The sequence below is a fragment of the Bidens hawaiensis genome, unplaced genomic scaffold, assembly GCF_021521415.1.
Source record: "Bidens hawaiensis isolate Kalapana, Puna unplaced genomic scaffold, B.hawaiensis_p1.1 tig00077214_1, whole genome shotgun sequence".
In the NCBI taxonomy this organism is placed as follows: Eukaryota; Viridiplantae; Streptophyta; class Magnoliopsida; order Asterales; family Asteraceae; genus Bidens; species Bidens hawaiensis.
Window position 1 is genome coordinate 1 of NW_027503307.1, and position 13,912 is coordinate 13,912.

General features: G+C 38.5%; 2 long non-coding RNA genes across 2 annotated transcripts; both read right to left on the reverse strand.

The window, feature by feature from the left end:
* Window positions 1-11,382: 11,382 nt before the first annotated feature.
* Window positions 11,383-12,483, reverse strand: LOC143606795 (uncharacterized). Its single transcript, XR_013148815.1, has 3 exons — window positions 12,417-12,483; window positions 11,588-11,694; window positions 11,383-11,487 (listed from the first exon to the last, which is right to left on the reverse strand). It is a non-coding gene; the product is annotated as an uncharacterized LOC143606795 (long non-coding RNA).
* Window positions 12,484-12,572: 89 nt separating this feature from the next.
* LOC143606796 (uncharacterized) lies at window positions 12,573-13,614 on the reverse strand. The gene is made up of 3 exons (XR_013148816.1): window positions 13,558-13,614; window positions 12,787-12,850; window positions 12,573-12,638 (listed from the first exon to the last, which is right to left on the reverse strand). It is a non-coding gene; the product is annotated as an uncharacterized LOC143606796 (long non-coding RNA).
* Between the last annotated feature and the right edge of the window lie 298 nt (window positions 13,615-13,912).

A 13,912-nucleotide genomic window follows, 5' to 3' on the forward strand; every position in this document is an offset into this window, starting at 1 on the left:
GTGTATTCTTGGCCTGCTAGGTTGGTTAATTTCAACCCTGCGCCTGAACCCTCGTTACTGGCTGCTCCATCAGTGTAGAGTCGCCAGACATCATTGATCACCTGTGCTGGGGAGGGTTGAGCCTCCTCCTGACACTCTTTCTCTCGCGAAGCAGGGACTTCTACAATAAAGTCGGCCAGGACCTGGCCTTTCATAGCTGGTCTTGGCTTGTACTTTATCGCATATTCCCCCAACTCAATTGCCCATTTGGCTAGACGTCCCGATAATTCGGGTTTGCCTAGAACGTTTGCGAGTTTGAAGTTGGTGAGAATGGTGATTGGGTGACCCTGGAAATATCGTCTTAGTCTGCGTGAAGCTTGTACAAGTGCTAAGACTAATTTTTCCAGGGTGGAGTATCGGGTTTCTACGTCTGTTAGGACACGGCTAACATAGTAGATTGGCATCTGGATGCCTTTCCGCTCTGCTAGCAGGACTGCTCCGGTTGCTCTATCTGTGGCGGAAAGGTATAGGCTTAATTCCTCCCCCGTTTCTGGTGCTGTGAGCGTTGGGAGTTCAATCAAGCGTGACCGAATCTCCTGAAAAGCTGCTTCCACTTCTGGTGTCCGGCGGAAGTGCGTTTTCTTTAAACAGTTTCTCAATGTTGACACGAAAGGAAACGACTTATCCGCATGGTTTGCCAAAAGCGGTTAAGTGCAACTAGTCGTCCATTCAGTGTCTGAGCTTGCTTGATGGTAGTAGGTGATTCCATTTTGATAATGGCTTCGACCTTTTCAGGGTTCGCTCTGAAGCCATCTTTAGTGACGATGACCCCTAAGAACTTCCCTTCTTCCATCCCAAAGGAACACTTGCTCGGGTTGAGCTTCATGTTTATCTTCCTGAGCGTGTTGAAAGTTTCTTCGATGTCTTTCAACATCGCTTCTGAGTCAGGGCTTTTGATGACCAAGTCATCCATGTAGACTTCCAAGTTTCTCCCAATTTGGGCATGAAACTCTTTGTCCATCAGGCGTTGATATGTGGACCCGGCATTCTTAAGTCCGAATGGCATCATTTGATAACAAAATGTGCCATCGGGCGTCCGAAAAGCGGTTTTGTCCTGATCATCAACGGCCATGTGGATTTGATGATACCCCTTATATGCATCCAGGAAACATTTAAGGCGAAACGGTGCTAACGAATCAACCTTAAGATCAATTTCGGGTAACGGATAACAATCTTTGGGGCATGCTTTGTTTAAGTCTTTGAAATCTATGCACATGCGCCATTGTTTGTTATTCTTCGGTACCATAACGGGATTTGCAACCCAGGTTTGATATCTGCTAACGCGTACGATGCCCGCGTCAAGGAGTTCCTTGACTTGGGTTCTACACGCGTTAGTTTGTTCCGCCCCCATTACTCTGCGCTTTTGTACGACTGGCGTAAAATCCGGGTCACACTTCAGCTTATGCTCTGCCTTACTTCGAGGTACACCAGTCATGTCAGCTGGTGTCCATGCGAAGATGTCAGTGTTTTTCAGTAGTAAGCGTTTGAGTAAGGTGCGCGTGGGATCAATGACTGTTGGGCCAATGGTAACGACCTGGTCAGGGTATTTGCCATTGAAGGCCCATTCTTCCGGTTCGGTGATGGTTGGTTTAGCCATCTTTGGTTTGGGTTTAGATGAGACAGATGCGATGCATACCTGGGGAATGCCGGTGATCATCGCTACACCCTCAGCTGTTGGCCATCCCATCATGCCGTGGACTGAAGATACCACGGCGTTGAATCTTGCCATCCTGTCTCTCCCGAAGAGAATGTCGTATGTGTGGTGTGGCTTCCTCATTACGACAAAGTCCACATCTTCTGTGCGGGAGCGTTTCCCGTCCGTGAGAGTGACGGGGAAAGATAGGATACCCAGGGGGTGTTTGTGCTGCCGTCGAACCCTTCCATCGAGGCGCAGATCGTTTCCAGGCGTTCCTTGTCTTCGTCATCAAGCTTGTCGAAGAACTGCCTGTACATCACCGTTGACGAGGCGCCGTTGTCAGCAAGAGTGCGTGAAGTGATGTAGTGCCCCAGCTGGCTTTTGATGACGATAGGGCCTTCTTTGCTGGGTCCTCCTGGCACTCGCGGGAAGCGCACCTCAGCTTCCTTCCACGCGCATGGTTCTGTCGTTCGTCTTTTTTTTTCCTCTGATGTTGCCAAGAACCATGTGGATGCTGATGTCAACGGGCTTTCATCCATTGCCTTTATACCGGTTATCATTCCTTCCTCCATTCTTGATTGATGCCACAAGGTGTGCAAGTCTTCCAACCTTGACGAATGTTTCAACAATATCCTTCAAGGATGTACACTCCTCTGTATTGTGACCCTTTGTCCCGTGGAAGTCACAGGATTTGCTCTGATCCGCATTAGGTCGTTGCCGGATCATTGGAGCTTTTGGCCATGGGAGTTTTTCGGTGGCAAATATCTCCGTGACGCTTTTGGTGAGTGGCGTCCACCGGTGTTTTCTGCTTGAAGGGTGCGTGTTATCCCTTCCGCCAACAAGAGGGCGAGAGCTGGATGAGGTGTCAAAGTTTACCCTTGACTGCCAAATACTTAGCTTCCTCTTTTTGTTCTGCCGAGCGATCCGAACATTGTTTTCTCTGGTCCTCTGCGTGTAGAGATGTGTACTCAGGGGAAGGTCCCTACCCAGTTGCTTCTCCGTCTCGGCAAAGCGCTTAGCCGCCGTCATGATGGCATCCCATGTGGATGGCATGCCGTTTTTACCCGTCAACGTGCGGATAAGCTCTGGGTATTCGGCCCCCTGGATGAAAGCGGCGCGAACAAGATCTTCACTTATGCTGCCCAGACTCAGCTTTTTGGAGTTGAAGCGAGTGATGAAGTCTAGTAATGATTCATCTTCCTCTCTCACGCAGTTGAGGATCGTCCACTGCTCTTCCGTATATTTCCTCTGTTGACTGAAGTGTTGGCTGAACTTGTGTTGAAAGTCTGCCCAATCATAGATGTGGTGGACCGGTAAACGATCAAACCACGCCCTGGCCGCTCCAACCGGCGTCATTTGGAACATATAACACCACATGGGTTCCGTCCAGTTACTGACGGTTGCCCCCGCTATGAATCTGTTCAAGTGATCGTCTGGGTCGGATAGACCATCATAAGTGCCGATGTTGGACATCTGTTTGGCACTTCTCGGGGCGATTGCTTCCGCAATGTCCCTTGCAAACTTGGACTTTCCCGCATTTGCAGCAGTTGGTCTAAAGGTTTTGGAGAAGTCACGTGGGTTTCCTCCCGCGTTCCTTGGTTTGAAGGTTTCTCCAAAATTCCTTCTTGGTTGGAAGTCCGTTTCCTTACACTTCCCTTTCGCCCTGTGGCGAGGGTTTGCGTCGGTGTCGGATTCCTCCCGATCATCGTCCGAGTACTCGCACTCACTGTTCATGTTGAGCTGTTGTCGAGTACTTCCGAATTCGTCAGCCTGTTGGAGTGAACGCAAGCGTTCATCCAACTCAGCTTGGAACTCTTTCCGACGTGCTTCGGCCCACGCCTTAACTTGATCGAGTGTTTGGCGAGGGAGCCTCGCCTGTTTCTCCAACTGGGCATCAGTGAACCCCAGTGAAATATTGTTTACTGCACTTGCCCCGGCTTGGGTAACCGGGGTAGTGTTCGTAAAATTTGTATAACCGTCGGTGTTCCCCCCAGAAGCTGGGGTTGTGGTTACCGGGGTTTCTTGGTCACTTACTGGCCTTGGGACCGGAGTAACGTTAACCATTTTTTCAGAAGTTTTGAAAAAACTGAGAATTAGTTCTAGCTTTTATGCACGGATGGCGCCAATGAAGAAACACTAATCGACCCCGGGCAGATTATGGATAATCTGGGGGTTAAGTAATGTTTCCCACGAGGGTTAGGTCCGGCAAAGAAGGATGTTCTTCAGATGACCTGCAAAACAGACACCGTGAGCTCGTCACTGAGAAGGGGGGGGGGTTCCTCCTTGTGACCACCCTCCGGCGTGAGAATCAGACTAGATTGCTCTGAATATAAGTGTATATTGAGAGAAATAGCTAGTGAAGGTAAGATACAAGATAATCATACCGTTCCAAGGTGTTGGAGTATTTATAGCCGAAGGTAGGTTTCCAAGCAGGTACAGCCAGCTGTATAATATTCCTGTTCTACCAACTATGGGCTACGCACGTGCCATGCTGGTTGGTGGGCAGGCAGCGGCTGATAGTGACAAGGTCGGCTGTGTACTGTTCCCTTTCCACCAACTGCAGGCTATGTGCGTGCCACGACAAGGGTTGGTGAGTAGGCAGCAGCTAATAGTGACAAACAGTACTAAAGCATGCTCCTCCTCGTACTGTTGTCGGTGAGCTGTCACCCTGTGATTGGTTCATGGGCTGCTTTGGTTAGATCTTGTCTATTTAGTCCATACCTTGGCAGGTATAGTACAAAAGATCTTCCAGAAGCATACGGACTGGCTCATTTGGGCGGGAGTATTCCCGCCTTGCTCATTCCTTCAGGTGACACTGAATTATTGAGAGTTAGTGCCTTGTGCGTGTAGCCTTGCTATTAGTGCGGGTAGCCTTCCCTGATGGCTTGTATCCGCAGCTGCGGGGACAGGCGGGGTACTTCACCATTGGGAGGCTTTCCCTGCGGTAACAGCTGGCGTACTGCGCGTAAGGTCTTCATCTCTGAGCATGGTGGGTCCTGCGGAACCAGTTGGTCCTTGCGCCGACGTCCCTCTTCAAGGTGAGTCTTGCGGGTCCAACTGGGCTCTGCTGGGACCTACCTCTTCAGATATGAACACATTGAAACATCAAATCATGTCGGTTAACGAACATAATAAAAATACATAAAACGAAACTGGAAATATATATTTATATTTATCCATATATTTATAAATAAAAACCGAAAATTTAAAACGGGTCAGATTTTAGGGTTTAAAAAGTAACGAATGTTACAGTATGTTTGTATGTGTGTAGGTATGTAGGTTTGAATGTGGCTCGGTATGTTTGTATGTGTGTAGGTACGCATGTATATGTGTGTAGGTAGGTTTAAATGTGTGTAGCTAAGACATAAATACAACCAACCTACATACATGTAGGTAACATCATAAAAAAGAGAGTGAAATTAGGGATTAATGGAGTTACACATTCACTTCTCGCTGTAATATCACTTCTCGCAAGATCCTATATATAGGGGATGGATCTTGCCAGAAGTGATATTACAGCGAGAAGTGTGAGAAGTTAATGTGTAACTCAATTAATCCCTAATTTCACCCCCTTTCGTATAATGTTACCTACATGTATATAGGTTGGTTGTATTTATGGCTTAGCTAGACACATTTAAACCTACCTACACATATATACATGTGTACCTACACACATTCAAACCTACCTACACACATACAAACGTACCGAGCCACATTCAAACCTACATACCTACACACATACACATATAAAAAAATACGTACCTACACACGTACATACGCACCTACACAATAAGAAAGGGAGTGAAATTAGGGATTAATGGAGTTACACATTCACTTCTCGCTGTAAAAAAACTTCTGAAATGATCCAATACCTATATATATATATATATATATATATATATATATATATATGGGAGAGTTATCCTAAAAATAAGTAGTTTCTTAGAAAGACTAAGAATAAATCATATCCATTGGATCTTGTTAATCATTGCTTGAGATTTAAAATTACCAATAACCGACATAGTTTTGCTATAATTACTCTTTCATCATTATAACCGTCATATTTTCCTATAATTGTTCTTTCACTATAATTTGTAATGCCAAATGTCAAAAATTTATTGGTTCATACCATTCTTAGGAAATTATTTATTCTTATTTGAACCCTTTTCTATATATATATATATATATATAACAAATAACAATACAATAAAATAATAAATACTCGATTATTACGATATTTTCTTAATAAAATTTCCCGAACCTTAAATACGGGTCGAGTAAACGAATAAAAATAATAACTGAAAAAAATCCAAGTTGTTACAACAATAACTTCAGCTCTTTAGTGTTAGCAAATAAACGTTTAAGTCTTGGTATAACTTGGGAAATACCACAATAATTTAGCTGGTGGTCCATTTTTCGTAAACATCGTCATCATATTCGTCGGTTTCATTTTTACACTTGTACCTCGATGCACCACATGTAACACATTTATGACTTTTCTCAAACTTGGTCTCTGAATAACGTACAATCATTTGGACATGCATGTATTCTTTTAACTTTCAATCCCATTTGGCACATCAACCTTTTAGCTTGGTATAAGGAAACATGTAACTCATTGTCTTTCGGAAGCAAAGCATGCAAAAAGTCTAATAAACTTGTATCACTCCATTTGTAGTTTGCCTTTAAGTTAAATAGTTTCCACACAGCACCAAGTTTAGAAAAGTTCTCTTAACGTGCATATACTAGTGTTCTGAATCAGCAAATATTGGTTGTACTTTTTTCTTAATCATTATCACCACAGCACCAAGTTTAGAAAAGTTCTCTTAACGTGCATATACTAGTGTTCTGAATCTGCAAATATTGGTTGTACTTTTTTCTTAATCATTATCACCAATATTGTTTTCCAAATCGTCGAGCATGTCCTTTAAATTATCATTATTCTCATTTAAATGGTCGTCTTCACCATCTAAAATCTCATTATTCTCATCATCATCGTCACAATCTAAACTCTCATCATCATCATCGTGATCGTCATCGTCCTCGTCATTATCATCATGACTTTGTATAGAATATAAATATTAAACGTTTTAAATAGTAGAACTTAATTTTATGGTTATGACTTTTTATAGCGGTTTTCATAAAACCGTTTTAAAAGAATAAACAGCACTATTGTTATAAGTGTTTATGTAGTAGTGTACATACACACCAACTAATGACTAACAAGTAATACATATACATCAGTATCAAAGAAGCATGATGCGTATCAACTTGGTGAGGAAGAATAGTGTAGCATCTAGATGAAACAGCTATGGATCAAGCATTCATATTAAAATAACATTTAAATCATCTTCATCTTTAACTACCCCACTCAAAAAAAAAAAAAGAAAAAAAAAGTCTAACATGCAAATCAAACAGTGTGTTGATAACCAACCAAACTCCTCATAAATAAATCAGCAAGTTGATTCGTTTTGTGCTAGTTTGAGATAGGTGAATTAAACCATCTTGAAGTTTCTCACGTACAAAATGGCACCTTAACGAAACGTGCTTAATCGGTTCATCGGTTCATGAAAAGCCATATATATAGCAATATGAATCGCAGCCTGGCTGCCACATTTGAGAGGAACAATGGTACGACCATGAATGTAAAACTCATAAAACAAGCGAGTTAACCAAGCTAACTCATGGGTAACCCGCCAAATGAAATGATAATCGGCCTTGGCAGAGATAAGAGAAACAATAGGTTGCTTCTTAGATTTCCAAGAAACAGAATTGTCGCCCAACAGTCGTGTGGTAAGACATGATGCCCGATCAAAATCACGATAGGCTGCAAGAGCGAAGTTTGGGTTATTGACTTATTGTTGTTGAATAAGCCTTTGAAAGAAGTACCTTTCACATAACTAAGGGCATGCATGCATGAATCGAGTTAGAAATTGAAAAGCAAAGGCCAAATCAGATCCAGCATGGGTTAATTAAGTAATTCAGCTTCCCAACTAGCCTCGTATACGCTAGGATTTGTGAAGGCTTTAAATTATTTTTGGGCTTGGACCCAAATTGGTGACAAGGAGAACAAGGGCTAGGGCCCGCTATTGTTTTCTTGTTCATCAAGTTGTTACCCCTTATGTAATTGCAATTTTTGCATCTTATCAATAAAATAAACTAGTTGCAGCCCATGGTTGTAGGTAGGGGTGTTTAAATTCGTCCAGTGTTTCGAATAGTGAATTTTGATATCTGAATCCGAAATTTCGGATATCCGAGTTTGGATTCGGATCATCCGATTGGATAAAAAAAAACAACCAACTTCGACTAAAGATACAACAAAGATTGAAACAATGCAACAAATCTTATCATCAATTCATCGTATTTCAATATTGAGGATGCATACAAAACAGACACATAATTACTCAACATATTTATCATTTCAAAACAAGCGGCCAAATTGATTTAGGGGAATTTACAGAGACGAAGCAATGAGGATAATACAAAGTGAAGACGAAGCCACGATGAAGATACAAAGCCAAGACGCGAAGGTGTGATAGGAACCGATTCGAGATGGTCAATATCCCAAGATAGTTAATCCGTAGAGTGGATCAAGCTCCAAAGAAATAAAAGAAAGAACAAGACATTTTATTTCATAATATTCTGTTTTTCATTAATGAAGTTTAGTGGCCTTTTATAGGCTACATACAATGCATGGAAATAAAATAACTACACTAATCCACTACTCTAAAGAAAAGGAAACATTCAAAGAAATTGCAATTAAAACAAGAGATGCATATCAGGTAAGGGAAACGCGGGAACATTCTAATATAAACTTGTGATCCAGTTTGGCACCGGGTTGTGGGTCGGGTTACGGTGGCTGTCAACCAAGAATCGAACGGGAGTAAAGCAAGATTAGAGGACGAGAGACTTTGTAGATCTAGATCTGGACTTTGAAGTTTGAGTCTTATCATTTTAAAAAATTATTAATATTTTTTATATATTTATAGAAAATTTCGGATATTTAGGATATCCGAAAATTTCGAATATCAATATCTGAATCCAAATCCAAAAATTTGGAAATTTGAAAATTTGGATATCCGAAATTTCGGATAATTCGGATTCGAAATTTCGGATTCGGATTTATTTGAACACCCCTAGATGTAGGTCATCTACTGGGACTGAACCACGTAAAATTCTTGTGTTATTGTTATTTCTATTTACCGTGTGATAATCATGTGTGCTTGCTTGTGTATTTTTCCGCTGTGTTGCGTTGTCCTAACACTATAATCTAAAGGTTTATTAAGAACGGGGCATTCAGGAGTTTAAAGTTATAAATGCAATTTGAAAGGAGAAGGGATAGAATAGTTGAATTCCTCATTTTTCTCTTGTCTGATTTAGGAATGTGCTTGGAATGGTACTAGTGTCGATCCCAAATATTTAAAATATTTGGTATCGGTATCGAAATGTTCGGTTCAGTACTAGTATCAGATCAGATATTTCGTGCAAAATTTAGGAAATACGGGTACCGAAAACTCTAAAATTGGTACCGACAGTACCATATCTGGTACCGAAAACGGTCATCCTTTGTCTGATTGTCGTCTAGTATTCTGTAATTTAGTTCTTAGTCTATTATATTATCAACTCGATGACCGGTCCAATCCCATTTTCATAATTCATAATTAAGAAAAGAAAACGGGAAGAAACATTACCATTCTCTTCAAAATACACAATGTTTCAATATAAGTTAGCATTACAATTAAGTACTTTACAAAATATCTAACGCCTGTGATTATTTGTGATCGAGCATACAATAAAGTTGTGAATCCGAGTTTGTTTTCCGATAAGACGGAAGATTTTCCACAATTTCAATATCCCACAACATTTTTTCTGTCGCTTTTGGTCTATGCGGGTTGTCATGCGTAATATTATTCCTCCAAGGAGGTAACCCGTGTGGGTTCTAAGTTGAACCTGAAACCCGTCCCGTAACGGCTCCCAATTCACACTTCCATCCAAATCCGGTTTTAATTCTGTCTGAACGACCTTTTTGCCCTTAACCCCTTGAAGAAACGGCGTGTTTGACGCCATTAGGTATTTTCCATAACAACTTTTAAACCGTATGTATTTTTCTCCCGTAGGAAAAACCTCCCATTCAGCTTTTTCGGTTGTTCCATCGCGATCTTGAATAACCGTTTGCTCGTCATCGTCGGCTATCATATATTTGTCTTTTACGGTTCGAAGACGGATCGTTTTCGCTTTTTTAAATAGTTCCATGTTCTTGAATTTGATTGTCCCATGAATTGTGTGATTCTAACATGCTGCAAAATGTTGAATTGGGACTTTAGAAATTATTTGGTTTTTGTAATGGGTGGAGGATGATAATATAAAAGGAAATAATCAAATAAATATGAGTGATTCTGGATTTTTGACTTTTTGACTGTGATTCTGACGTTGACTGTTAATAATGTTTATTTTCTCTCTCAGTTGACTGGACTTTGCATGTCACGTCACGTGAATGATAGAATCTTTGTTTTTTAGAGTAAAGACATATTTGTTTTGTTGTCGTCACTTCATGGAACCTAACTATTTAAACCCATTTTAACTTTTAAACTTTTCTATTATAATATATAATGTTTTTCTATAGAGTCAAATACATTATTACAATTTTACAATTATTTTTTTTACTATATAATAGGTACAAGTTAGTTTATAATAAAAGATAAAGATTAAAATAAACAAATCTTAACAATATTTTGATAAAGCTAAATATATTTATGTAAGTGAGGTCTTTGCATTGTACTTGTATGAAATGATAGATTGGTTATAAGTGTAAGAAAGAGAAAATATTATTGTTAATTATTAAATTTTGGTAAGATACAGTTCACTTTTTTTAATTTTTTTAATTTTTTTTGAAAAGATTGTGAAAGGAAAAGAGAGAAAAGATAATGATAAAAAAGATTAAAAAAATATATTATTTATTTGAAAAGAAAATATAAAAAGTAATGATTTTTAATGTAATTAGAGGCTACACTGAATGCTCTTAGCAAACAACCTTCACCCATTGGTTCATTAAGAATATATTAGTATGTTTCAACTAGAGTGAACAAAATTTTAAATGAAAAACAAATTTAAATAAAAAACATTTAACTAAAATAGGGCGAATTTTTTTTTAAATAAAAATCAAATTTATTTTTACTTCCCGTGACTCATCCAATACAATGTTTAATAGACTATGTCTCAGTCACTAGGCCACCAACCACAGTACACATTACTAACTAGAAATATGGAATATCTGGTTATCCAAATTGAAAGAATGGTGTACATTGTTATTTATTTTTAATATAATCCTACCTTGCCTTTTTTCATAAAAAGTAAATAAAATAAAATCAACCAAACTAGTTAAACCCGAAAAATTTAACCCAGTTGAGTAACTGACCAACATTCTAACTGATCATACCTTCAAAGTAGGGATGAACATTTTCGGTACCGTCTTATGACCATTTTTTCACACCTCAAACCAGTTGAACCAAACCATGACACACAGTCCCACCACAATAACCGAGCCACGGCAGCCACCATCAATTAGCTCATGATGGTCATATCTAATGGCGGCTTGGTACAATCTAAACCACCAACAGAAACATGCACATCCACAGTTTTACATACAATTATTCACACAATACTTAAAAGCAGCAAAAACACCAAACCATTAAACTATATCAACTGCAGCCAAAAACATTCACACATAAATCCATGAAAATAAAACCGCTAATCGGTAAGTTAACATAAACGACATCAAAAGCTCCTAAGCAGCACAGCCTCCACACATGATGCCCCTGTTATCATCAAACAAAAGTTTTGAAAAAACGCGACCCACAAAACGAAAACTTTAAACACATCTAAAAAATATATATAAAAAAATGGTGTAACACTTACATAAGCGAGCAACCGGAGCTTTTACGCCTTTTGTGCCTCATCACCTCCTTCCGCCTTGGCGGTTGAAGAACAACCTTAATGGCGGTATCAAAAACCGCTTTCACATTCTAAAAAACAAAGGAGTTTACTTTAAGACTAGGGGTGCAAACGAGCCGAGCTACTTGAGATCGGCTCGTGAAAAAGCTCGATCGAGCCGAGCTTAAACGAGCCCGAGCCCGAGCTCGAGCCTAAAAGAAAGCTCGCTTAATAAACGAGCCTGAGCCCGAGCTTCACTTATCGAGCTCGAGCCGGCTCGCGAGCCTAAACGAGTCTGTCATTTATATATTTTTTTATTCAAAAAGGGGGTGGCGGCGCAGCTTGTTGCCCGCCTACCTGCTATGTTGATGTAATATCTATGTTTTTTACTAATATTAATATGAATAAAATAAAAAAACAATTTAGCAAAAAAAAATTATATATATTAATATATACATATATATATTTAATAATTATTAATTGGTATATATAATTTTATGAAAAATATAACTAAATAACATATATTATTTTATATATAAAAATACATATACAAACATAACTATAAATATATAAAAATTAATTAATAAATATTAAACGAGCCGAGCTCGAGCTTGAAAAACTACGAAACGAGGTGAGCTCGAGCTTTATAAATAAAAATCAAAATTAACCAAGCTCGAGCTCCGTATAAGTTAAACGAGCCGAGCTCGAGCCTGGCTCGGCTCGGCTCGGCTCATTTGCACCCCTATTTAAGACTTGTTTGTTTACTAGTAAAAGTATGAATAAAATATCATTTTTTTTGGTTTGATTTGTTTACCTGTTGAGTTTTCGAGCTGCATTCGATATAAGCAGCTGCACGGATTTGTTTCCTCAGTTCCTCACCCACCCTAATAAACATAACACAAATTATTCAATAAGAATTTTTTTTTAGCAGGGTAACAACTAAAAAGCTCAAAATATTGATATTTTAGTACCTGGGCAGATGTAATAACATTGGAACCGTAATGATCAGCTAAATATCCGTTGTCATTGCGAAGATCTAGAAGCAAAAAAATAAAACAAATACGGGACTTAATTAGTGCTTATGTTTAAGAAATCTTGAATAGGTTCTTGATTTCCAGAAATTCTAATATACTGAAGAATGTTAAAAAAAATAAAAAAAAAGTTATATAGATTGTGATATGTACCTAGTTTTGTCCCGACAAGTACTACTGGAACGTTTGGTGCAAATCGTCGAAGCTCTGGCATCCACTGTATGAAGTCATAGATAACATTTAAATTATTCGATACTCAACATTTATCCAACAAGTAAATTAAATCTTATATTAAGCCAACATTTTTTGTGCTTAAATGGTTTTTTTTATCATCAAAAATACAGTTAAAAAGATATAATATGCTTATTATATATCCATAAAGGAAACAGTTATCAATTTTTGAAGCTGAAAGTGAGACATTTTGACTTAAAAGTCAAAGCTGACTTAAATTTGTGGGAAGAAGGTAAAGATTTTAGCTTGATGAGATTATTATGTTTCTCTTGTTTTCAAGATTAAAAGTCAAATGCTAATTCATTTGACTTTAGAAAAGTCAAGATTAATTCTAACTTAGAAAGAATATACTAAATATATAAGATTTCAACTTGATTATAAGTTTTATTTTCATTTTCAAGATTCAAAATACTGCAAAAATGAAATAAATATGCTTTGACTTTTCTTTCTCCACAATGACAAGTAATCTTAGAACATAAGCCATTTGACTTTTAAAAGTCAAAACAATTCTAGTATCTACGAAGAAAGTTAACGATTTCAACTCGATCACGGTTTCTTTTTTTCTTTATCAAGATTCAAGAATCATAGTGAAATTTTAACTAAGATTCAAAAAATCAACTTTGAATCTTATAGTAACCTCATAACATTTTGAAAATTTATAAAAAGAAGAGAGCACTGAAATAAAGTGTGTACCTTTTTAAGAACATTTTCATAACTTGCCCTACTGATTAAAGAGAAAGCTAATATAAAATATGTCTGCACCTCTGTAGCTTAGTGGCCTTAATCTGCTGTAATCTTCTTGACCTTTAAATCACAAAAAATTAATTAATTAATTAATTAATTAAATTAAAATATACTACCAATTAGCCGATATATAACTACTAAATGTTACTTTTCTTTAAGTACCCTTAATGTGTCTATACAGGAGAGGCTCTAAGGTTGGGCGATGAGGGGCGCTCGACCGGGCACGTTTTTTAAGGCATAACTTTTTTTAAAAAAAAACTTGATTTTGCTATTAGCTTATTCAGTATGCCATAAACTAATTCTA